This window comes from Thalassophryne amazonica, chromosome 8 (genome assembly GCF_902500255.1).
Source record: "Thalassophryne amazonica chromosome 8, fThaAma1.1, whole genome shotgun sequence".
In the NCBI taxonomy this organism is placed as follows: domain Eukaryota; kingdom Metazoa; phylum Chordata; class Actinopteri; order Batrachoidiformes; family Batrachoididae; genus Thalassophryne; species Thalassophryne amazonica.
The window spans coordinates 51,798,253-51,820,940 of record NC_047110.1 but is presented as its reverse complement, the minus strand read 5'-3'; positions in this window follow the sequence as shown (position 1 = coordinate 51,820,940).

The window sequence follows — 22,688 nt, the reverse complement described above, 5'->3', positions numbered from 1 at the left end:
GTTGGAGGAGTCCCGTCGTCCAACGATGGTCTGCCTTGCCCCTGGCGCAGATGGTACAGGCCTGGACGTAGTCCCGGACGTCGGTTTCCAGGGACGCCCACCAGAAGCGCTGCTGGACTACTGCCACGGTCCTACGCACTCCGGGATGACAGGAGAGCTTGGACCCGTGACAGAAGTCCAATACGGCAGCTCTTGCCTCTGGTGGGACGTACAGTTTGTTCTTGGGGCCAGTCCCCGGGTCCGGGCTCTTTGTCAGGGCCTCCCGGACGGTCTCCTCCACGTCCCAGGTGAGGGTGGCCACGACAGTGGACTCGGGGATGATGGTCTCGGTGGGGTTTGACAGCCCCGCTTTGGCTTCTTCTTCGTGCACCCGGGACAATGCATCTGGTTTTTGGTTCTTGGTCCCGGGGCGATACGTGATCTGGAAGTCAAAGCGCCCGAAGAACAGAGACCAGCGGGCTTGCCTGGGGTTCAGCCGCTTGGCGGTCCGGATGTACTCCAGGTTCCGATGGTCCGTGAAAACCGTGAAGGGCAACGATGCCCCCTCCAGCAGGTGTCTCCACTCTTCAAGAGCCTCCTTCACTGCAAGAAGTTCCCGATTGCCGACGTCATAGTTCCGTTCAGCTGGGGTCAACCTGCGGGAATAAAAGGCACAAAGATGGAGGACTTTATCAGCCTCCACGCTCTGGGACAGCACGGCTCCTATCCCTGAGTCAGAGGCGTCCACCTCTACTATGTACTGGCGATCAGGATCAGGCTGCACCAGAACTGGTGCAGTCGAGAACCGGCGTTTCAACTCCTGGAACGCGGCTTCGCACCGATCCGACCAGGCGAAGGGGACCTTGGTGGAGGTCAGGGCAGTCAGGGGGCTAACTACCTGACTGTAACCTTTAATGAACCTCCTGTAGAAATTTGCAAAGCCTAGGAACTGCTGTAGTTTCCTGCGGCTTGTTGGTTGGGGCCAATCTCTCACCGTCGCAACCTTAGCCGGATCAGGGGCGATGGAGTTGGAGGAGATGATGAACCCCAGGAAGGACAAAGAAGTGCGGTGGAACTCGCACTTCTCGCCCTTCACAAACAGCCGGTTCTCCAACAACCGCTGTAGGACCTGACGTACATGCTGGACATGGGTCTCAGGGTCCGGGGAAAAGATGAGTATATCGTCCAGATATACGAAGACGAACCGATGCAGGAAGTCCCGCAAGACGTCATTTACCAAAGCTTGGAACGTCGCGGGGGCGTTAGTGAGGCCGAACGGCATGACCAGGTACTCAAAATAACCTAACGGGGTGTTGAATGCCGTCTTCCATTCGTCTCCCTTCCGGATCCGAACCAGGTGGTACGCGTTTCTAAGATCCAATTTTGTGAAAATTTGGGCTCCATGCAGGGGCGTGAACACTGAATCTAACAGAGGTAACGGGTATCGGTTGCGAACCGTGATCTCGTTCAGCCCTCTGTAATCAATGCATGGACGGAGTCCGCCGTCTTTCTTGCCCACAAAAAAGAAACCAGCACCCATCGGGGAGGTGGAGTTCCGGATCAGCCCGGCAGCTAAGGAGTCCCGGATGTAGGTCTCCATTGATTCGCGTTCCGGACGTGAGAGGTTGTACAGCCTGCTGGACGGGTACTCAGCGCCCGGGACCAAATCGATGGCACAATCATACGGTCGGTGCGGGGGAAGAGTGAGTGCCAGATCTTTGCTGAAAACGTCAGCAAGATCGTGGTACTCCTTTGGCACCGCCGATAGATTGGGGGGAACTTTGACCTCCTCATTAGCCGTAGTGCCGGGAGGAACCGAGGATCCTAAGCACTCCCGGTGGCAGGTTTCGCTCCACTGCGTCACAACCCCAGATGGCCAATCAATCCGGGGATTGTGCTTCACCATCCATGGAAAGCCCAAAATCACTCGGGAGGTAGAAGGTGTTACATGGAACACTATCTCCTCCCTGTGATTCCCAGACACAACCAAAGTCACTGGTTGTGTCTGATGTGTGATTAATGGAAGCAGGGTGCCATCTAGTGCTCGCACCTGCAATGGTGCCGGCAGAGCCACCAGAGGGAGCCCTACTTCCTTTACCCATCTGCTGTCCAGCAGATTCCCTTCAGACCCTGTGTCTATCAGTGCTGGGGCATGAAGGGTTAAATCCCCACAAAGGATTGTTACTGGGATTCGTGCAGATTTGCGGGGTTTTCCCGCGTGCGTGTTATGACCCACCCTTAGCCCAGTTTCTAAGGACGGGCGTTGTTGTTTGACCGTTTTAGGGCAGTCCTTCTGCATGTGCTCGCAAGAGCCGCAGACGAAACACTCCCCGTGGGCCAGCCTCCTTTGTCTGATGTTTGACTTTAATTTGGCCCTACTCGTGTCCCTAGCCTCCTCAGCAGGGGGAGCTGTAGCCACACGGAGCTCTCTGGCAGTGAAGCGTGGGGACGACGTCACCTTGTCGGAACCGGAAGGGGGAGGGACGACTAGTGCCCGGTCATGCCTCCCGGCCTGCTCCCGACGATGCTCGCTTAAACGGTTGTCTAAACGTATAACCAAATCGATCAGCCCGTCAAATTCCCGCGGTTCCTCCTTGGCCAGTAGGTGCTCCTTGAGGACCAGGGACAGTCCATTTACAAAGGCGGCGCGGAGCGCAACGTTATTCCAGCCGGACCTCGCTGCCGCGATGCGGAAGCCGACTGCATACTCGGCTGCGCTACGGCGCCCCTGTCTCATCGACAGCAGCACGTTCGAAGCGGTCTCACCTCTGTTGGGATGATCAAACACTTGTTTGAATTCCCGTACAAACCCAGCATAAGACGTTAGGAGCCGTGAATTCTGCTCCCAAAGCGCCATAGCCCATGCGCGTGCCTCTCCTCGAAGCAAATTAATAACATAAGCCACCCGGCTAGCGTCTGATGCGTACATGACAGGGCGCTGTGAAAAGACGAGCGAACACTGCATGAGGAAGTCCGCGCACGTCTCGACACAGCCCCCGTACGGTTCCGGAGGGCTTATGTATGCTTCAGGGGACGGTGGGGGGGTTCGTTGAACGACCAGTGGAACGTCTAATACGGGCCCAGGACCAGCCAGAGGAGTGGCTGCAGCAGCGCCCTGATCGCGCACTTCCACCCTGGCGGTGAGAGCCTCCACCCTCCGATTAAGGAGGACACTCTGCTCGGTCACTAATTCTAACCGGGCCTTGAAGGCGGTTAAGATCTGCTGCAGCTCACTCAACCCGCCTCCCGCTGACGCCTGCGCTCCTGGCTCTTCCATTGGCCGTTCAAGCTGGAGTTGACGCCCCTCGGAGTCCATGACGTTGGCCGAGAAATCCTGTTGGGAAGGTGTCGTAGCACGGACCCACAACAGGGGGCGCAAATGAACGGACAATGAGTAAGCCAAAAGGTAACAATTTAATGTTGTGATATTACACAACGAAACGTGTCTTAATCTCACAGTCAATAAACACCAGGTGAAGTGTGGGCAGGCTCGAAGATAGAAGATGCCCGACGAGAGAGAAGCCGTCTCCCACACGGCTTCCACCACCAACGGCCTGAAGAACACCGGAGCCGCCAAGTCCCGAGTCCCCAGGTGGCCTCTGTCTTCGACTGTCGACCCTGGTACTGCTGGCAGAAAGCAGAAATATGATGTGTGAGTGTGAGTCCGCACACTCAGTAATATATAGTCCAGATACTGTTAGGAGGGAGCACCTCCACCTCCAAATCACACACACTCGTGCAGCTCCTGTTTGTCCCTCTTCTGGGTCTTCACAGGATTACGGCTGCAAACAGACGTAAGTCACAGTTTAAATTCAGCAGAGAAATTACCTTGGTTCTGGTAGTCGATTTCTCGGTGGGGAGGTGGAGTTGCAGTCCGGCTTATATAGTAGTGTAGATGAGTGACAGCTGGAGTGATGAGTGACAGCTGTCACTTCCTCTGGGTCTGGCGCCCTCTCGTGCTTGGAGCCCGCACTCCAAGCAGGGCGCCCTCTGGTGGTAGTGGGCCAGCAGTACCTCCTCTTCAGCGGCCCACACAACACCTACTGATGAGAGTAAAATTGTTCTTTTTGGGTCCAAGGGCCGCAGACAGTTTGTGAGACGACCCCCAAACTCTGAATTCAAGCCACAGTTCACAGTGAAGACAGTGAAGCATGGCGGTGCAAGCATCATGATATGGGCATGTTTCTCCTACTATGGTGTTGTGCCTATACGAGGTCTGTGATAAAAGTATCTGACCTTATTATTTTTTTCAAAAACTATATGGATTTGAATCACGTGTGATTACATCAGACATGCTTGAACCCTCGTGGGCATGCGAGAGTTTTTTCACGCCTGTCGGTTACGTCATTCACCTGTGAGCAGTCTTTGAGTGAGGAGTGGCCCACCCTCTTGTCGATTTTTTTCATTGTTTAGAAATGGCTCAGAGACTGCTGCTTTGTTTGATAAAAATTTTTTCAAAAACTGTAAGGCACAACTGAGTGGACACCATTCGATAAATTCAGCTGGTTTTCGGTGAAAATTTTAACGGCTGATGAGAGATTTCGGTGTGTTAGTGTCACTTTAAGGACGGCCCACGGCGCCTGACGGCGATCTGCACGCCCAGGCGGCATCGTCTCGCTGTTTCAAGCTGAAAACTTCCACATTTCAGGCTCTGTTGACCCAGTAAGACGTCAGAGAACAGAGAGCTTTCAGAAGAGGTCGGGATCAGCAGTTTATTCGGACATTCCACTGTTAAAGGAGATTTGGTAATGAAAGAACGTGCGGGCAGATTCGCATGTCGGGCCGGACCCGACTGCAGGGGGTCGCGACAGGAAAAACACCTCCGTTGGAAACTTAACGGACAAGTTGGAACATGCCCAGCTGTTAAACAATTTCTCAGATACTCACTTGTTGAAAGCCATCAAAAGCCGCCTGAATTTTACAAATGGTTATTAACACGGAGGTGTTTTTCCTGTGGCGGCGCGGACGGATTTGCCGCGTCTCCACGGATCCGACTCAGCAAATTCGTCCGCATGTTCTTTCATTACAAAATCTCCTTTAACAGTGGAATGTCCGGGTAAACTCTTGATGCTGACCTTTTCTGAAACCTGGGTGAACAGAGCCTTAAATTAGGATGTTTTCAGCTCGAAACAGCCAGACGGACGCCACCTCCGACCGCGCCGCGCCAATCCACTTTGTGGGCTGTCCTCAAAGCGAAAGAAACACTCCACAATCTCTCATCAGCTGTTAAAATTTTCACCGAAAACCAGCTGAATTTCTCGAATAGTGTCCACACGGATGTCCCTCGCAGGTCCTGACAAAATGTTGATAAAGGAACGCGCGCAGTCTCTAGCAGCGTCTCAGACAAAGGATTTCAGTCGAGAGGGCTGGACCAGTGCTCACTCAAAGCCTGCCCACAGGTGAATGACGTCACCAACACGCGTGAAAAAACTCACGCATGCGCACGAGGGTTCAAGCATGTCTGGTGTAATCGCACGTGATTCAAATCCATATAGTTTTTTTTTTTAAATAAAACTGCCGGTTAGTTTTCTCACAGACCTTGTATATCGCATACCAGTTTTTGGATATGTCAAAATACTTGAAGAGGTCATGTTGCCTTATGCTGAAGAGGACATGCCCTTGAAATGGGTGTTTTAACAAGACAATGACCCCAAGGACACTAGTAAACAAGCCAAATCTTGGTTCCAAACCAATAAAATTAATGCCTCACAGATGTGAAGAAATCATGAAAAACTGTGGTTATACAACTAAATACTAGTTTAGTGATTCACAGGATTGTTAAAAAAGCAGTTTCAACATAATAGTTTTGAGTTTGTAGTGCCAACAGCAGATGCTACTATTATTGTGAACACCCCCTTTTCTACTTTTTTTTTAACTAATAGCCCAATTTCATAGCCTTAAGAGTGTGCATATCATGAATGCTTGGTCTTGTTGGATTTGTGAGAATCTACTGAATCTACTGGTACCTTGTTTCCCATGTAACAATAAGAAATATACTCAAAACCTGGATTAATCTTTTTAGTCACATAGCACTACTATTATTCTGAACACTACTGTACATCAATGACACACCACAGAGAGATTTCCATCAGGTTTCATCTGATTATGAGCATTTTAGATGCCTACAGAAACTATCTCAACCACTGACAACATATTACAGCAAGAGTCCACAAAAGTATTTTAAAGGCCTGACTAAAGTGTAATATGTGATCTTTAATAAGTTATTTTCATGAAAAAAGACACAAATGTGCAGTTTACTGCATTTTATTTTTTTCTTGTGTAAAAACACAGCTTAGATGTGGTTTGACCGAAACAAATTGTCATTAAACTTAAATAAAACAGCTGTATATAATTCTCGTTTTACATTACTTAGTCCACATTTCATTGTATTTTATTTTACCTTCTGTTTTTATTAGTTGTGCATATACTCTGAATAATTTACTGTTAAATTTCACTATCTTTTATTTGGCTAAAAATTACTTGCACCACGGAAAACACCTTTTTGGAGTTGCACTCAAATCTCGTAATGCAAATTACAATGACAATAAAGGCGATTCTGATTCTGATTCTTCTGATTATTATTATTAATATATAAATAAATAAATAAATTACAATTTGTAATACATTTGACTCTTTTACGACAACAAACAGTAAACCATAATTATTTATTATACAGAAAACATGCGCACAAACTGTGCTGAGATGCGAACACCTTAATGCTAACTTTAACATTGAAAACGCCATAGACATGCGTTAGCATCGGTCCGTTTTTTAAGTTATAAAATACATCTATCAACTGTTTTAGAAGACCATAACAGGTCGGTTTAATATAAAAAAGGTAACTATTACTCACAGACATATGCTCTTTAGGGTTTTAGCGGGGGAAAATTAAGATAAAGCGACAAACCATCGAAGCAGAGTCGGATCATTGCTTCATTGGTTCAAAGCAAAGCCACGCCCCGCTCTACTTGGGGAGTGTCTGCCAATGTTCCCACGAAGACAGAGAGCAGAAGGACCGTGGCTCATGGCAAGCAGTAAACAGAGCGGAGAGGAGTGAAAATTCACGCAGTCCCTTCCTCCACAGTCCACGCTGACATTGTTGCTGCTTTGATTAGCGCAGAATGGGATGTTGCTTTGACAGTAAGAGTATCATATTTCGGCCCCAAAGCACGCATGACACCACATGCGCACGCGTATGTGTGGTTAAATTTTCCAAATGACGGAAATCTATCGTGGTGATCGTGATCATGATCTTATACATGGAATGCAACAGCATCCACACAGTTCCAAAATTGCGGTAAATACTGCTATTGCAAACAAAGCAGATACAATCAAACCCTTCCATTTCCCGAAAAAGCCAAAGGCTTGGTTCCAGAATTCATTTTCTATTCCTGACTGCTCTTGAAGTTCTTCTGACATGTTCTTCAAATTTGTCAGTGCTTTGGTTAGAGATCCATCTGGTGCTGTATTATTTGGAATTATTGTACAACATGATGTGCCAAACATTGCAGACACACCACCTTTTTCGGCCAAGAGCATGTCCACGGCATTTCGGTTTTGGAAAGCCATTGGAGATGTAGCTGCCAATTGTTCATGTACAGCCTTGAACCCATCTCTAGTAAAATTGGTCAAGCGCTGCACATTATAATGGATATAATTAAGTCTGTCAACATTTTTGTTGATCGTCGCAGGGAAGATTCCACTAAAAATTGGGAAGGATTCAAATCCTGCAGCTGCTGGATCCACCAGTTTGTATTCATCTGGTACACCATGAGGTACCCCTATAGCATCAATGTAGGTGGGGGATTTTTCTCCAGGCCAATCCAGAGACCGCTTACATCGCTTGTTATGATCCATTATGGCCACATCCCACCCCAACAACTGGTCTCTTGGAATGGGTACTGCAGAGATTGGCATCATTCGTGAGACTAGGGCACACGTCCCCGTCCATTGTGGTGGCAGCCAACCTCGCAAACGTGGTGTTCCACAATACCACCATACATCGGCCCTGGCTATCACCAGTTGGGTAGCGGTGTTGTTGGCCGTCAAATTGTGCCTCTCAGAGCACAGATCGGGAGAGATATCTCCCACTTTCAAAGGTTTCATTGATTCAGGATTTCAAGTAAAGCAAGTACGTATAATTGCCATAGACATCTTTGTTCTGCCATTAGAAGCCAATTATTATCTTTACCTCTAATCCCGGTCTCAATGTCAAACAGATCATCAACTTCCAGGTCTGTGGAATTAACTACTAATACTTTGACTCTATTGTATACGCAGCCGGTCTGCTCTGTGTTAGTCTGATCCCGTCAGATCTCAGAAACTAAGCAGTGCAGGATCTGGTTAGTACTTGGATGGGAGACCTCTTTGGAACACCAGTGGCTGTGTGTGTTTTTCCAGGTAACACTGGAGTTACGTCAGGAATGGCATCTGGCATAAAACTTGTGGCAAATACCAGTGCGGATCTGGCTGTATCTGCTGTGGCGACCCCAAACAAAAGAAAGTGAGAGCAGCCGAATGGACAACAACTACAACTTTGCTTCTATTGTGGACCCCTACCGGTCTCCTAAAGGTGGTGCTGGTTGCCTCATCCTGACAGATCATTATCATTTGTTTTGGGTCATCTCCTGCTGCATAGGCAGGCATTAAGGAACACTACCAGTCATTTACAAGCCTAGATAAACTTTTATAAAAAAAAATCAGTCCGTTTTTGATTATTAATATTTACTTGTACTTTTACTTTCAATACTTGAGTACATTTAGTTGTACATTACTTGTCATACTTAAGTACAATAAATACTAGATACTTTAAGACTTTTACTTGAGTAGCATTTCAATCAGTTACTTGAACTTCTACCAAAGTCATTTTTTTAATGGGTATCTGTACTTTTACTTAAGTGTGATTTTCCGGTACTTTATACAACAATGTGGATAAGAGTACTAAAGTGATTAACGTTATGAAGTGTCTGTGTTGTGTGGGCCCTGAAGAGGAGGTACTGCTGGCCCACCACCAGAGGGCGCCCTGCCTGAAGTGCGGGCTTCAGGCACGAGAGGGCGGAGCCACCTCCAGGGAGCAGCTGGGAGTGGCAGGTGCCACTCATCATCTCATCACATCATTCCATCCACCCATAAAAGCCGGACAGCATCTCCGCCTCGCTGCCGAGATATCGTGCTACCATTCAGGTAAACTCTCAGCCGTTTTGTGCCGAATGCACATTGCTTAATTCTGAACCTTTGCAGTTGTTGCTTGTGATATACTTACAGCTAGAAGCCAGGTTGTGGATATAGCCAAGTTTGTGGATTTTGGGGGGAGCTGACGCACTTCGCTCCTCACTCCAAACTTGCTAAGTATTTTCATAAGGACTGCACGAACTGTGTTCCTGTGTGTGAGATCGAGGTGTTTTTCCCACCAGAAGAGGAACTGTGTTTGCTGACTGTTTGCTGGGTGTGCACACACCCACCATAACCTGTTTTTGCTTCCTGTCAGCAGTACCAGATCTGACAGCTGGAGACGGTGGCCACCTGGGGACTCAAGACTTGGCGGCTCCGGCGCATTCCAGATCCGTTGGCAGTGGAAATCGTGTGGGACCCGGCTCTTCTCTGGACAGAAGTCTTCTATCCTCGAGCCTGCCCACACATCACCTTTGTATAATTGACTCTCTTACAATTCTGAAATTGTCTATATTCCGTTGTGCACATTTTCACAACATTAAATTGGTATCTTTTGGCTCATCCATTGTCCGTACATTTACGCCCCCTGTTGTGGGTCTGTGTCACTACACTTTCCAAACAGGATATCTCGGCCAACGTCATGGACTCCGAGGGGCGTCAACCAAAGTTTGAACAACCAATGGAAGAGCAGGGTGCACAGGCGCCAGCAGGAGGCGTGTTAGGTGAGTGGCAGCAAATCTTAACCGCCTTCACTGCTCGGTTGGACTTAGTGACCGAGCAGAGAGCAATACTCAATCGCAGGACAGAGGCTCTCACCGCACAGATGGAAGCGCCCACACAGGGCACAGCTGCAGCTCCTCCTCCTGCTGACCTGGTGCCGAATATAGACGTTCCAGTGGTCGTACAACGAACCCCCCACCGTCCCATGAAGCATACATAAGTCCCCCGGAACTGTACGGAGGTTGTGTAGAGACGTACGCAGACTTCTTAATGCAGTGTTCGCTCATCTTTGCACAGCGTCCCGTCATGTACGCGTCTGACTTTAGCCGGGTGGCTTATGTTATTAATTTGCTTCGAGGTGAGGCACGCTCCTGGGCTACGGCGCTCTGGGAGCAGAATTCACGGCTTCTATCGATATATACTGAGTTTGTGAGGGAGTTCCGACTGGTGTTCGATCACCCAAATAGAGGCGAGACCGCTTCAACGGTGCTACTGTCGATGAGACAGGGGCGTCGGAGTGCAGCCGAGTATGCAGTCGACTTCTGCATCGTGGCTGCGAGGTCCAGCTGGAATACTGCTGCACTCCACGCCGCCTTTGTAAACGGACTGTCTTTGGTCCTAAAGGAGCATCTGGTGGCTAAGGACGAGCCGCGGGATTTAGACGGGCTTATTGACCTGGTCATACGATTAGACAATCGATTAGAAGAACTTCGTCGGGAGCGAGACGAAGGACGTGGCCGGGCACGAACCGTCCCTCTCCCTTCCGGGTCCGAAAAGGCGCCGCCGTCCCCACGCTCCACAGCCTCAGTGCTCCGTGTGGTAACAGCATACCTCCTGCTGATGTGCTAGGGAAATGAGCAGGGCCAAAATAAGATCAAATGACAGATTGAGGAGGCTGGCCCGCGGGAAGTGTTTTCTCTGCAGCTCAAAAGAGCACATACAGAAAAACTGCCCCAAACGGCCAAAACGACAACACTCGCCTTTAGAGACTGGGCTAAGGGTGGGTCATAACATTCACGTGGGACACACACGCATTTCTGCACATCTTCCAGTTATGATCCTGAGCGGGGATTTAACCCTTCACGCCCCAGCACTGGTGGACACGGGGTCGGAAGGGAGTCTGCTGGACAGCAGATGGGCAAGGGAGGTAGGGCTCCCTCTAGTGGCGCTTCCTTCACCATTGAAGGTGCGAGCACTAGATGGCACCCTTCTTCCCTTAATTACACACAAGACACAACCAGTAACTCTGGTAGTGTCTGAGAATCATCGGGAGGAGATTGAGTTTTATGTAACTCCTACCTCCCGTGTAATTTTGGGCTTCTCGTGGATGATAAAACACAATCCCCGGATTGATTGGCCGTCTGGGGTTGTGGCTCAGTGGAGCGAAAGCTGCCACCGGGAGTGTTTAGGATCCTCGGTTCCCCCCGGTTTGACTGCTAACGAGGAGGTTAAAGTCCCCCCCAATCTGACGGCGGTGCCTGAGGAGTACCACAATCTTGCTGACGTCTTCAGCAAAGATCTGGCACTCACTCTTCCCCAACACCATCTGTATGATTGCGCCATTGATTTGATCCCGGGCGTTGAGTACCCATCCAGCAGGCTGTACAACCTCTCACGTCCAGAGGGCAAATCAATGGAAACCTACATCCGGGACTCGTTAGCTGCTGGGCTGATCCGGAACTCCACTTCCCCGATGGGTGCTGGTTTCTTTTTTGTGGGCAAGAAAGATGGCGGACTCCATCCATGCATTGATTACAGAGGGCTGAACGAGATAACAGTTCACAACTGATACCCGTTGCCCTGTTGGATTCAGTGTTCATGCTCCAGCATGGAGCCAAAATTTTCACCAAACTAGATCTTAGGAATGCGTACCACCTGGTTCGGATCCGAAAGGGAGACGAATGGAAGACGGCATTTAACACCCCGTTAGGTCACTTTGAGTACCTGGTCATGCCGTTCGGCCTCACCAATGCCCCCGCTACATTCCAAGCTTTGGTAAACGACATTTTGCGGTACTTCCTGCACCAAATCGTCTTTGTATACCTGGACGATATACTCATCTTTTCCCCGGATCCTGAGACCCATGTCAAGCTAGTATGTCAGGTCCTGCAGCGGTTGTTGGAGAACCGGCTGTTTGTGAAGGGCGAGAAGTTCGAGTTCCACCACACTTCTTTGTCCTTCTTGGGGTTCATAATCTCCTCCAACTCCGTCGCCCCTGATCCGGCCAAGGTTGCAGCGGTGAGAGATTGGCCCCAACCGACAAGCCGTAGGAAGCTGAAACAGTTTCTCGGTTTTGCAAATTTCTACAGGAGGTTTATTAAGGGCTACAGTTAGGTGGTTAGTCCCCTGACAACCGTGACCTCCTCTAAAGTCCCCTTCACATGGTCGGATCGGTGCGAAGCCGCGTTTAGGGAGTTGAAACGCTGGTTTTCGACTGCACCAGTTCTGGTGCAGCCCGATCCTAGCCACCAGTTTGTGGTTGAAGTGGATGCCTCTGACTCAGGGATAGCAGCCGTGCTGTCCCAGAGCGGGGAGTCCGATAAGGTCCTCCACCCTTGTGCCTATTTTTCACGCAGGTTGACCCCGGCAGAGCGGAACTATGACGTGGTCAATCGGCAACTCCTTGCAGTGAAAGAGGCTCTTGAGGAGTGGAGACACCTGTTGGAGGGAGCTGCAGTGCCATTCACAGTTTTCACGGACCATCGGAACCTGGAGTACATCCGGACCGCCAAGCGTCTGAACCCCAGGCAAGCCCGCTGGTCACTGTTCTTCGGGCGTTTTGACTTCCAGATCACCTACCGCCCCAGGACCAAGAACCAAAGATCCAACGCCTTGTCCCGGGAACATGAAGGGGAAGTCAAAACCGAGCTGTTGGATCCACCGGAACCTATCATCCCTGAGTCCACTATCGTGGCCACCCTCACCTGGGACGTGGAGAAGACCGTCCGGGAGGCCCTGGCACAGAGCCCGGACCCAGGGACCGGCCCGAAGAACCGACTTTACGTCCCACCAGAGGCCAGAGCTGCAGTCCTGGACTTCTGTCACAGTTCCAAGCTCTCCTGTCACCCAGGGGTGCGAAGAACCGTGGCAGTGGTCCGCCAGCGCTTCTGGTGGGGTCCATGGAGGCCGACATCTGGGAGTATGTCCATGCCTGTACCACCTGTGCCAGGGGCAAGGCTGACCACCAGAAGACCCAGGGACTCCTCCAGCCACTTCCGGTGCCTCATCGCCCCTGGTCACACATCGGCCTGGACTTTGTCATGGGCCTCCCGCCATCCCAGGGCATGACAACCGTCCTCACGATAGCAGATCGATTCTCCAAGGCGGCCCACTTCGTGGCCCTCCCGAAGCTCCCAACGGCCCAGGAGACCACAGACCTCCTGGTCCACCATGTTGTACGTCTGCATGGGATACCAACTGACATTGTCTCAGCTCATGGCCCTCAGTTCTCCTCTCAAGTCTGGAGGAGTTTCTGCAGAGAACTGGGGGCCACCGTGAGCCTCTCGTCCGGGTATCACCCACAGACGAACGGACAGGCAGAGCGGGCGAACCAGGAGTTGGAACAGGCCCTCCGCTGTGTAACCTCCGCGCACCCGGTGGCCTGGAGCAACCATCTGGCCTGGATCGAGTATGCTCATGACAGCCAAGTGTCCTCTGCCACCGGCCTCTCCCCATTTGAGGTGTGTTTGGGGTACCAGCCCCCATTGTTCCCAATGGTGGACGGAGAGGTCGGTGCCCCCTCGGTCCAGGCCCACCTTTGAAGATGCCGTCGGGTGTGGCGCACCGCCCGCTCTGCCCTGCTGAAAGCCCGGTTGAGGGCCAAGGCTCTTGCAGACTGCCGGCATTCCCCGGCCCCTGCATACCAGCCTGGGCAGGAGGTGTGGCTTTCAACCAAGGACATCCCCTTACAAGTGGAATCCCCTAAGTTGAAGGACCGCTACATTGGACCCTTTAAGATCCTCAATGTCCTCAGTCCAGCCGCAGTGAAGCTTCAACTCCCGGCTTCACTGCGGATCCACCCGGTATTTCATGTCTCCAGAATCAAACCTCGCCACACCTCAACCCTCTGCACCCCCGGACTGGCGCCGCCTCCTGCCCGGATCATCGACGGGGAGCCTGCATGGACGGTTCGCAGGCTCCTGGACGTCTGTCGAAAGGGCTGGGGGTTCCAGTATTTGGTGGACTAGGAGGGTTATGGACCCGAAGAACGTTCCTGGGTGAAGAGGGGCTTCATCATGGACCCGGCCCTCCTGGCCGATTTCTACACCCATCACCCCGACAAGCCTGGTCAGGCGCCAGGAGGCGCCCGTTGGGGGGGGGGGTCCTGTTGTGTGGGCCGCTGAAGAGGAGGTACGGCTGGCCCATCACCAGAGGGTGCCCTGCCTGAAGTGCGGGCTTCAGGCACGAGAGAGCGCAGTCGCCTCCAGAGCAGCCGGGAGTGGCAGGTGCCACTCATCATCTCATCACATCATTCCATCCACCCATAAAAGCCAAACAGCATCTCCACCTCACTGTCGAGATATCGTGCTACCATTCAGGTAAACCCTCAGCCGTTTTGTGCCGAATGCACATTGCTTAATTCTGAACCTTTGCAGTTGTTGCTTGTGATATACTTACAGCTAGAAGCCAAGCTGTGGATACAGCCGAGTTTGTGGATTTTGGGAGGAGCTGACGCACTTCGCTCCTCACTCCAAACTTGCTAAGTATTTTCATAAGGACTGCACGGACTGTGTTCCTGTGTTTGAGGTGGAGGTGTTTTTCCCACCAGAAGAGGAACTGTGTTTGCTGACTGTTTGCTGGGTGTGCACACACCCACCATAACCTGTTTTTGCTTCCTGCCAGCAGTACCAGATCTGACAGCTGGAGACAGTGGCCACCTGGGGACTCAGGACTTGGCGGCTCCGGTGCATTCCAGATCCGTTGGCAGTGGAAATCGTGTGGGACCCGGCTCTTCTCTGGACAGACGTCTTCTATCCTCGAGCCTGCCCAGACGTCACCTTTGTATAATTGACTGTCTTACAATTCTGAAATTGTCTATATTCCGTTGTGCACATTTTCACAACATTAAATTATCTTTTGGCTCATCCATTGTCCGTTCATTTACGCCCCCTGTTGTGGGTCCGTGTCACTACACTTTCCCAAGAGTCTGATTGGAACAACATTGGGGGCTGAACGCACCGTGATGTTTACTATTTATAAAGCTTTAATTAGGTCCGTGTTTGAGTATGGCTGTGTGGTGTATGGGTCTGCAGCAAAGTCTTTATTGGGAAAACTTGACATTGTTCAAGCTAAAGCGTTGAGATTGTGTGTTGGAGCTTTTAAAACTACTTCACTTCGTGCACTATTGGTCGAGTCGGGGGAAACCCCTTTAAGTCTGAGACGTATAAAACTGGGATTAAACTATATAGTGAAATTAAAGGGGGCTGGCACGGCACTTTCGTCCTCTTCTGTGCTGGATGCCAGTTGGGAGTTTGGAGGTGGCACAGAGACACACAACGGCAGCTGTTTTCTGTTTTCCATAAAAGGTCAGTTACAGGGGCTCAGTCTTGGTACTAGTAGTGTTGCTCTTCCGGTGGTCTGGCCAGTAACTCCACCTTGGCTGTAGCCTGTGCCAGTTGTTGATTTGTTATTGAGAGAGTTGCATAAAGATTTTAAAGGAAGTCTGGCGACTTATGCAAATGTCCGTCTCAGAACTGTGTGGAGAGGCATTACCCAGATTTACACAGATGGTTCGAGAGATCCAGCAACTAGACGGGTTGGTTTTGGTGTTTATGTTCCTCAGTTTGGGTTCAGTAAGTGTCACCGTTTATCTGATGGCATTTCTGTGTTTACCGCTGAGTTGTTTGCGATCCTCTGGGCACTGTGGTGGGTAGAGGACACTGGACTTAAAAGTGTGGTAATTTGTTCTGACTCTCTGTCTTCGCTAATGTCTTTAGTGGTTGGAGGGTGTGTGGCCAGAGCAGATGTGGTTAGTGAAATTTTGATGTTGCTGTTTAAACTTGGGGAGACTGGGTGTTTAGTAGGGTTTCTGTGGGTCCCAGCCCACGTGGGAATTCATGGGAATGAAATGGCTGACGCTGCTGCTAAGGCCGGCTTAAGGACCGACGCCATCCTGTTTCATGTTCCTTTTAGTTGAATGGAGTGCCGTAGTTTTGTTAATGGTAGTATACACCAGCAGTGGCAGCACATTTGGGATACTGAGACCAAGGGAAGACACCTTCACACTATTGTTTCAAAAGTAGAGCAGAGTAATGTGTCACTGGGTGTCTCACGTCACGATGATGTGAAGTTGGCATGGCTTAGGTTGGGTCACTGTGGGTTAAACAGTGGGCTGTATGTGCTTGGGAAACATCTGGACGGTTGCTGACATTTTTGCGGCATCACTGGATCTGTGCTTCATGTGCTAATACACTGCCCTTTGTATGCAGAGGATAGAAGGGTCATGTTTCGAGGTTTGGCAGATTTGGGTTATAGTACCTTTTCTTTGAGGACATTACTAGGGCATGGAGCATCCTCAAAGGAGAGAGCAAATTTGGTGGTTTGGTTTTTTTTTTTAAATTGTGGCTTGTATTGGAAAATATAGGGGTGCTGTGTCTATCTCATTGACATTTAAGAGGTGTTCTGTGTCTTATGACCTGAGGGGGCCAACAATGCAGTGACCATGCCTAGCCTGTCCCTGCTAGATCTACTAAAACAATTTTTTGATACCGCTATAGCGGCATGAAGTAGTAGTAATAAATTGCTTGTTTTTAAACTGATGGCGAGATGAACCTTCTTTACAAGAAGTTGTGTTTGAAAGTCGTTTGTTTGTTGAGGCTTTGAGTGCATGTTAGAGGCATCTACTGGTCAATAAGAATATAATACAACAAAAAATACTAAACTGAATATATTTGACCAAACCAAAATGCAGTGTTTTCCGTGTATAGGCACAAATACAGACATGCATTTTGAGAATACAAATGATTAGCGGTGGTGTGAAGCATCATCATGAAGCACTGAAGCTTTCCAGCAAATTGGTTCACAAAAAGGGTTCATTTCTCAAGGCTTTACGTGCACACAATCTAAATATTATCTCAGCCATGTAATTTGTGATGCTCTGTATTTTGGGTCAGTAATGGCTGTTGGAATGACTACAAATAATGAAGTATGACCATATAAATTGTTATATACTTGTACAATAAGCTGCAATTGTTTTGTCAGTGTGACTTATGCGTGTCAATCATTTCATTTGGCCACAAATTGTGTTGTGGTGTAGTCATATAACATAATAATGGTTATATACAACCCCAATTCCAATGAAGTTGGGACATTGTGTAAAATGTAAATAAAAACAGAATACAATGATTTGCAAATCCTCTTTGACCTATAGTCAATCGAATACACCACAAGACAAGATATTTAATGTTCAAACTAATAAACGTTATTGTTTTTGTGCAACTATTTGCTCATTTTGAAATGGATGCCTGCAATATGTTTCAAAAAATCTGGGACAGTGGTATGTTTACCACTGTGTTACATCACCTTCCCTTCTAACAACACTCAATAAGTGTTTTGGAACTGAGGACACTAATTGTTGAAGCTTTGCAGGAGGAATTTTTTCCCATTCTTGCTTGTTGTACAACTTCAGTTGTTCAACAGTCCAGGGTCTCCCTTGTCATATTTTCCCAGTCTTTTGTTACCACTGTCCCAGCTTTTTTGAAGAGTGTTGCAGGCATCCATTTCAAAATGAGCAAATATCTGCACAAAAACAAACAACTTTATCAGTTTGAACATTAAATATCTTGTCTTTGTGGTGTATTCAATTGAATATAGGTTAAAGAGGATTTGTAAATTACTGTATTCTGTTTTTATTTACATTTCACACAATGTCCCATCTTCATTGGAATTGGGGTTGTACATTGTGGTGTCAATCTGGACAAAGGCATCAGTTTAAGCAAGCAGAGAAAAGTGAATGTGCTTTTGCAACAAGCACAATGATGTACTTTACAGAGCAGATGTTATTCATTTTTATTAAGAAACAGTTTTTCAATTGTGTTTGGGTTTAGGCAATTCTGTCCTCCTACTCTCCAAGCTCTACTAACTCTACTAGCTCTTCAAACAGTCAACTGACTAAAACTCTCTGTCATAGTCACCAGAGGTGGACTGGACATTGACAGCACAGGGATTTTTCCAGGTGGGCCAATCAATAAATGGGCCGATGGCTGCCTGTTTTTTTTTGTTTTTTCATGGTAATGTAACAGACTTTCTGATGCTTTGCTTTATTTATCATTATGTTGTATGGGATCCAATTTCGGCATGTTAGTGTTGCCATAGACCGAGAGGTGCAAGGCGATGTGCCCCGCCTGCACGTGTGTGTGGTTAGCATGGGGGGTGTGGAATAAAGCGGCATTTAAACGGTCTTCGGTTTTCCTGTATTTTAATGCTCAATACGTCTGCAATGAACCCTCGTCGGCTAGGTTGCATTGGTGGCAGCGGTGGGATTGCTCAAGCAGGTTATCACACGTTTCCATGTACGTACCGAGCTGTTAATTTGTTGTGTTGCTGTGCTAGCTTGGCGCTTCAGTATAGATACTTCAAAGACTGTAGCGGTGATGTTGCAGACATGCGGTGTAGAGATGAAGACCCAGTGAAGCCCTACATGGCGTAGACCACCAAAAACTCACTTAGTGGAGAGAAAAATGAAAACGGCGACCCCTTTTCCGGTTGCACCTACAGGTCTAGAGATTTACATCTCCATAAACACTCAACTCAAACATGTAATGAATGACACTGATCTAACAACATAACAAATATGTATGCTTTTCATATTTGTTCAGGCAGTGTTTATGGTTTATTGTCCTTTCAACAGTTTCACATCATATAGTTAAAACTAATAAAACACTGATTAACTACTTTTACAATAAAACACATGCATACATAATACTCATGAAACAGTACACAAATTACAAGTATTTCCTCTTTTGTCATGCTATATTGGCTATACATTATGTTGAGTTATAAAAAGTGTTTGTCCATTGTTCAGATCATCTATTGTTTTCCATATTTAAGGCAACTAGCCAAAGTTCTGATTGCATCCAAACTTTTTTTTTTGCATGTAATCTTGCTCATACCTATTCCACACAAGTCATTCAAACAACTCCAGGATTTTTGTGCTAAAATTTTTTTTTCTTCTTCTTCTTCTTGCTGTTTTGGTTTCAATAGGGACCAGACTGTCAGGAAATGGTGGGGTTCAAATTTTCTCCCCCTTCCTTTTTTTTATTGGGGGTGGGGGTCACTTCTATTGTGACCCCCTCACAATTATATATTTTTCCAATATATTTTCATAAAATTAGAGTTGTTTTGTAGGTTTTTATGTGTACTAAGTTGAACTGTCATACTTTTATCATAATTTTACACACGAGTACAGTCGCTTTGTGAAGTTAAATGTACCTTTTGAAGTTCAGGGTTATCTATTCATCATCATCACAGTCATTGTCCAGAGCATCCTCCCTTACAATGTTTTCACAGTCTCCACCATGACATTTGCAGAGAGGAGAACAAGGCAGACCATTCTCTGAGCAGCTATCTCATCCAGAGCAACCTGCTTTGCAGCCACACTTGTGAAGTTCAGTTACCTCCAGGGGGGCAAAACGTCTTCATGGAACAAACACTCTGTCCTCAAAATTCAATCCATTCTCTTCAACTGGAGGAAGTTTGGAGCAATTAGTTGGTATGATTTATCCCTCACTGTGTAGTTTGCAGCAAGGGAATAGGGTTAGGGCAATGTGGCAGCACTGTCTCATTTGAGGGCGGGCGCTAAAGGGGTAAAATATGACGTAATTTCTATACTTCCGGGGGGAAAAACGGCATTTTCTTTGCGTTTTTGGACAAATTACACGGAAACAAAGTGAAAATGCACAGAAAAAGTGACGATGCAGTGGAAAAGGGGACGTGTTGCGGTTTGTTTATGACCAAACATGTCGAGGCAGTTTGGCAGGCGAGAGAACGCAGCTACTCTGGTTAGCTGTGTAGGCTGACACAATGTCTCCCATTCACCTCATCTTCCCTTCTCCAACCAAAAAAAAAAAAGAAAACAAAACAGTACACCATTTTTTCATGTGAAGTTATGCTGTGTAGGTATATATTGCACAACAGGAGCGGCTGTCCCCATAAGTGGTCAAATCCGGCAATATCACACAGGCTTCAAAGGAGACTGTGGTGCCCTATAGGTGTATTTTTAGTTCTGAGGGGGCTAAAATAGAAGTGTGAAAGAGTGATCAGAAAATTAGAATCATATAATTTTGGAGCAGTCCAGTCCCTATTGAGGCTTTGCACGTGACATCACAGGTCAGTGGAAGCCCAGATACCCAATCTGAGATTACTGAACTGGACACTCTCCAGTCCCTGACTGCATCTGAACATCAGAAACAGGATTGGTGTCAGGTGGCAGAGTCCAGCATCCACCAGCAACAGGTCTGATGTAATGCCAACAATGCAGACACAGCTTCTACTTTGTTCGTATGAAGACCCCCATACTCCCACAGCCCAACAACATCCAGAGACTTGAGCATCTCAGGGTGAATCTCGTCCTCTCCCGTAGCGCTTGCCACCACTGAGTTTTTTGACTACCATGATGACTTCTGCAAGAGAGATGGCACCAGATCCACCCAAGTCTTTCATCTCTGTTTCCTCAAAGTAGAGCATGTCAGTAGGGTTAAAGAGATCCTCAGAGTATTCTTTCCACTACCTGATGATGTCATTAGTCCAGGTTAGCAGCTCTCCACACTTTCTGAACACAGCCTGAGATAAGAACTGCATTCCTGAGTTGCATGGCAGTTTGCCAAAACCGCTCTGATGCCAACCTAAAATCATTTTCCGTGGCCTCACCAAATGCTGAAAAATGATTACTAGAACTTGGAACCAAGCGGGAAGCTTCGATAGCCTCACATAAAACCCTAGACCAGAAGAAAAAGTTGCAGTTCCTTGACTGGCCGCTTGAGTCTTACTCCAAAACAGAGCACAGTCCCACAGGAGACCATGCTAACATGTCTAACTTTAGAGCAGAAAAAACATGTTTACAGCCAGGTACAAAAATGTTTTTGGTTTCTGTAGACACGTAGGTTCCTCTTCCATTACAACTGTAAAAGGGCTCTAATTTCTTAGTTTAAGTTGTTTTAAACCATAAAGTTCTGTAAATTTGAGTGACAGCAGCTGAGCCCAGTGTCTCCACCTCTCATACCATCTGACAATAATTCAGAATCTGCTGGCAGCGGGTGCTTGCTGTTGTGGATACTCTGGCTGTCATTTTGGAGTATTTTATTACAAAAACCTAGGCCCAGTTTCATAAAGCAGTCTAATCTTTTAGTCTACTAAACGTACTTAGGCAACTAAGGTTAGTCACCCAACATTAGCCATCTACTCACCGTTTCACATAGATGGCTAAGCTTGTAGCTTAGCCATTTAACGTTAGTTGCGGATTTTCACAGGCATAAGCAGCCTCATTGGTGCCGTTGCCAAGAAACACCTCCAATGTGTGAGAGTTTTGTTTACTTCCAGGTTTGTCGTCTGCTACAACCGTGGCCAAGTCTGCCACACCAGAGGAAAAGCACTCCCGGAAAAAGGACCCTATGTACTCCAAAGCAGAGGAAGCTCTCCTTTTGGAGGAATACAAGTGATGTACGGGTGCTCCTGAGTGTTCCAAAGGAACAACATTGGCCCTAGCTGCCAAAAGACAAGCTTGGGAGAAGATCACAGTGTCTCCTAATACGTAGCTGGACAAATCGGCGATGTGCAGGATAAATACTGAAGTAACATCCCTCACGATTCAGCACACTTAGAGATGTGGATGGTGTCACAGATAACCTGCTGAAAAATCCCAGGTGTAAAACCTCAGTGCAATCAAAACCTGAAGAAGGGCTGGCGGGGCAGTGTTCCTCCTCGTTTGGTGGTTGATGGCTTGAGCTATCATATCCATGATGAAGAGGATTGTAGTAGGACAGAAGTGGTATTGCTGTTGAACCTTGGCGTCTGTAAATATCCCCAATGGATTATTCCGGTCAAGGAACACCCGCTCCCGCCGCAAGGCTCTCCTTCCTTCCTGCTCCATCAAGTGATGGTACATGATAGCCGCCATTTTTGAGAGAAGACACTGAAGTTTTGTCGACTAAAATAAGATTAGCCTCCTCTGTAGTAGGCTAAAAACTATAGTCAGCTAATACAAAACTTTAGCTGACTAAGTGCTTTGTGCAACAACAAACACAGTGGTGTCCAAAGTATTCCAGAAAAGGCCAAGAGGGTGCAGGTTTTCTTTGCAGCTACTGACTCCAGCAGATGATTTCACTGATTAACATCACTTTCAGCATGGGATGAGTTCATTGTAATGGCAAGTTTACACTTTATGCATCTGAACTGTATGCATTTGAACTCATTATACCTGCTCATTGTCTTCACGTGACTGCAAAACACCCCAGCGCCTCTGAGCCTGAGAGAATTAATAATGTATCACTGTTCTGTTGGCTGAAGTTGACCTTGGTTTACCGCTCTGAAAAACACAGCTGCACATATAATTTTTCTGTTACACGTAGTCTTGCTCCTTAAAATGTATCAAGCTATTATTGTCTTTGATGGAGGTGTCGGAGAGGAGGATATTGAGAAAACTGCTCACCACAACACCTCCCACCCCCTGCATGCCACACTGATGTCCTGTCAGAGCACCTTCAGGCAAAGACCGAGACCACCAAGGTGCACCACAGAACACCACAGGAGGTCTTTCCTACCTGTGCCAGACTGTATAACTTCTCCCCCTTCTGCAGGATGAATACATAAACCATCAGTTTTCA